At 41.5% G+C, this 4,165-nt stretch overlaps 1 protein-coding gene across 1 annotated transcript in view; it reads left to right on the forward strand.

Moving 5' to 3' along the window:
* FUT10 (fucosyltransferase 10) overlaps positions 1–4,165 on the forward strand; it is a 94,525-nt gene that overhangs the window by 3,501 nt on the left and 86,859 nt on the right. The gene's annotated exons all lie outside the window — the stretch shown is intronic.

A 4,165-nucleotide genomic window follows, 5' to 3' on the forward strand; every position in this document is an offset into this window, starting at 1 on the left:
GAATTAGAGACTTCTAAAAAACGCTCCCTGGTATTACCTTTAGCTCAGTTAAGATAGTTGCTTATTAACCTAGTTGATTCCACCATTCCTTCTGCCTTTTTAAAAATTTTTTTTGAGACAGAGTCTCAAGTTGTCACCCTGGGTAGAGTACCATGGCATCATAGCTCACAGCAACCTCCAACTCTTGGGCTCAAGTGATCCGCTTGCCTCAATTTTTCTATTTTTTAGTAGAGATGAGGGTCTTGCCTTTGCTCAGGCTGGTCTTGAACTGCTGAGTTCAAGCAATCCACCCACCTTGGCCTCCCCAAATGCTAGGATTACAGGCATGAGCCACCACGCCAGCCTCAACAATTTTCTCTCTCCTTCCTTCCTTCCTTCCTTCCTTCCTTCCTTCCTTCCTTCCTTCCTTCCTTCTTTCTTTCTTTCTTTCCTCTCTCTCTCTCTCTTTCTTTTTCTTTCTTTCTTTTGTTTTAAGACAGAGCATTACTCTGTCACCCTGGGTAGAGTGCCATCGCGTTATAGCTCACAGCAAACTCAAGCTCTTGGACTCAGGTGATCCTCTTGCCTCAGCCTCCCAAGTAGCTGGGACTATAGGGGCCCACCCCCAAAATGGGGCTAATTTTTTTTTTTTTCTTTTTAGTAAGGATGGGGGCTCTCATTCTTGTTCAGGCTAGTCTGGTACTCTTTTTTTTTTTTTTTTTGAAACAGAGCCTCAAGCTGTCCCCTGGGTAGAGTGCTGTGACATCACAGCTCACAGCAACCTCCAACTTCTGGGCTCAAGCAAGTCTCCTGCCTCTGCCTCCCAAGTAGCTGGGACCACAGGTGCCCGCCACAATGCCTGGCTATTTTTTTTGGTTGCAGCCGTCGTTTGGTGGGCCTGGGCTGGATTTGAACCCGCCACCTTAGGTGTATGTGGCTGGCGCCTTAGCCACTTGAGCCACAGGCACTGAACCTAGTCTGGTACTCTTGAGCTCAAGCAATCATCCTGTCTTGGCCTCCCAGAGTGGTGCGAGGATAGGTGTGAGCAATTGTGCCCCAATTCTTGGAGCTGAAATGAACAAAGGAATCTTTTTAGAACTCTCTGGCTTCTGCCTCCCATCTTTCTCCTGCCAGTGGGGAGAGCAAGGGAAGAGGAGGGACACACTAACTATTAAATTCTGAAAGTTCCACATGACACCTATGGCTGGCTTTTCATTGTATCAGAGACGCAGGGCCGAAATCATCTCTTGGTTCCAATTCTGAGATCAACCTATACTTTAAACTGGCCCATGTATGGCCAACATTTGAAGCTGATACCCTCAAGCTGCTGATGTCCTTTAAAATGTTCAATCTCTCTTCTGTCCATCTTAATTCAAAGTGGAGTGCAAATTTTGAATTCTTTTACAATGAAAATATTGCTGGTTTTGATGACATAGCTCTTGTCAGCCTGTGCAGTATATAGGAGCCATGGAGTACATTCTGGAGCTCAGCTGGGTTAATAGGGCTGTTGTTGACCTTGGTTGTCTGAATAAATGCATTGTTCTGTCTCAGAAAGGAGTATTCAGAGACATCCTCTGACAGGCTTTGAGATTCACCCTGCTGGTGACAATGAAACGGAAGGGAGCTTCTGTCTTAGAGTCTGGTTCCGTGGGAGCTGGTTGGCCTTCATGCTTCAGGATGAGTGCTCTGTGCAAGCCCATCTGCCCCATGAGTTGGAGGACTGCTCACTTGAGGACAGGCTCCTGGGTAGTTAATATGATACATAGTATTAGATTGACTGTTACTGATGTAAAAGCACCCTCAGGCCTGAGGTTGATTGTCACAGGCTCTAAATCAGAATAACTACTGTGCACTGGGACTGGCTCTATTCTTTAGAGGTGAGTATTTAACTGTAGCTTGGTCCCCCAGACTCTGCTCTACTTCTGGCTTTGGGAATACGGTCTAAGATTCTTTGGATACAGTGGGATTTATGCCCTTAAATTCTTCTGTCAGAAAGCCATACGAAGATCTTTATTTGTGGGAACTGGGAATAATAATACCTACTTTGCCTCCTTTTCAAAGTGGTTGTAAGTAAAATTGAGCAGAGTGATATCTCTAAACACCTTTGGAAAACAATATAATTTTACACCCATTTAAGGCAATAATACGATTTCACTACTGGATCTGGGTTACATTAATTATAGCGATGATAAATTGCTTTGGCACATAAAATGAGAAAATTCGATAGTAATCCATTTATGCAAGAGAAAATACTAGTAATGGTTAATATTTATTGTTTACCATGAAGAAACTGAGGTTTACAAAGATACGGTAACTTATACAAGTATATATTATGTTTAAGTGACAGACTAAATTGGAACCCAAAATGCCACCTCCATATTTTATGTACGTACTTAACAGCAGCTGGCATCTACTGAATAAAAGGAAAGGCACTTTTCAAGTTCTTATATTTTTATTCCTTTTTTCTCTGATATATCAGCTGATTGACAACTGTTCTACACAACTTTTTTTTTCTTGTAGTTCAGACAGGTAACATTACCTAGTGGGAATTTTATAGTATTAATGGATATGAAATTAAGGTGGTAGTCCTTATCAAAGTTCTGGTCTTGGGCAAGTTACTTTACTTCCTTCAAATTTAGCTTTTTCACCTTTGAAAATGAGGACAGTAATTGTTTACAGAGTTGATAGGGGGCTTGAACAGCTCATGCATCCTCAATACTTAGGAAAGGCCTTGCACATAAGAGCTTACTCAATAAATATTAGCAATCTCCTTTTCTTTGGCAAAGTGAGCATTTTTTCCTTTTGAAGTTCTAATTAATGGGGCAGCAATATATTTTATATACTTCATCGTACAACTAAAGATGTAATAAGAATTATAATAGTATTTAAATATCAGGGTAACAAACATTTATTGTGTTTCTTAATATATGCCAAGCTCTCAAATAAGTGTTTAACCAATAATTCTCACAATAACCCTCTGATTAGGGACCATTCTTATCAACTTTTGGAAACTGAATTGCGGAGAGGCCAGATTAAGACAGCTGAGGGGTTAAGGTCTGAATCCCGGTGCGCTGACTCCAGAGCCCGTTCTCTCAGTTGGTGGTTTCGGAGTTCCACGGATGAGAGAAGGAAAGTGTGCTTTTGGCGATTTCTGAGATTAGAGTCATTCTGTTGCTGAGGGAAAAAAATAACCTGTGTTTAAAAGTAAATCAAGGTAGACCCATGAGAAAGGAGCACACCTTTACGGCCAAGGTTCCTAAGCAGAGTTCTGTATTATGTCTATATCTCTAGCTATATCTTTAATTCTGTATCCTGGAAATATGAACATCTGACTTAGAATCAGATCTTTGGGGAACTGTGAAGCCACACTTCCCTTTCTCTGGACTGTTGACCCTTGTTCCACTCCAAACTCCAAGACACCAGGCTTCATAGAATCTTGGGAATAAAAGGCATTCTATGGGACCATTTAGTTCATTTTCTAAATGTTTTGAAAAGACCATCCACTTTAGATAGATGAAAATCTTAATTTGAGTCTTCCAGGGAATCATAGTGGCCCTAACAACCCACTGCTTCATTGCATTTTACTTACCCTTCAAGACTTAACAAATGAATCAGTGTTCACAATTCCTTATGTTGTGGGTGCAGTCGGTTTCCTTGGGGGGCATTGAGACCCAGTTGATCTTGAAATTTGATCAAACCCTGAACCTTTTTTTTTTTTTTTTTGAGACAGTCTCACTATGTTGTGCTTGGTAGAGTGCGGTGGTGTCACAGCTCACAGCAACTTCCAACTCTTGAGTTTAAGCAGTTCTCTTGCCTTAGCCTCCCAAGTAGCTGGGACTACAGGTGCCCACCCACAATGTCTGGCTATTTTTTGGTTGCAGTTGTCATTGTTGTTTAGCTGGCTCAGGCCGGGCTTGAACCTGACACCCTTGGTGTATGTGGCCGCTGCCCTACTCACTGAGCTACAGGTGCCTCCAAAGCCTGAACCTTTTACTTATTTTTTTCCTAATTTTTACAGGAGTGGGTGGATAGTCCAGGTAATTTCTATTCCACTTTTCTACTTCTTTGAAACCTAGGTAAGAAGGAAGTGACTTCATATAAAAGACTTTGGAATTCAGTCTTCTGAATGCAGAGAAAATTAAGTGGAAAAAGAATTTTAGATTTGGGATTTGATTACTGATTTATC

Source organism: Otolemur garnettii, unplaced genomic scaffold (assembly GCF_000181295.1).
Source record: "Otolemur garnettii isolate 467f Iridium unplaced genomic scaffold, OtoGar3 scaffold00102, whole genome shotgun sequence".
Lineage (NCBI taxonomy): Eukaryota > Metazoa > Chordata > Mammalia > Primates > Galagidae > Otolemur > Otolemur garnettii.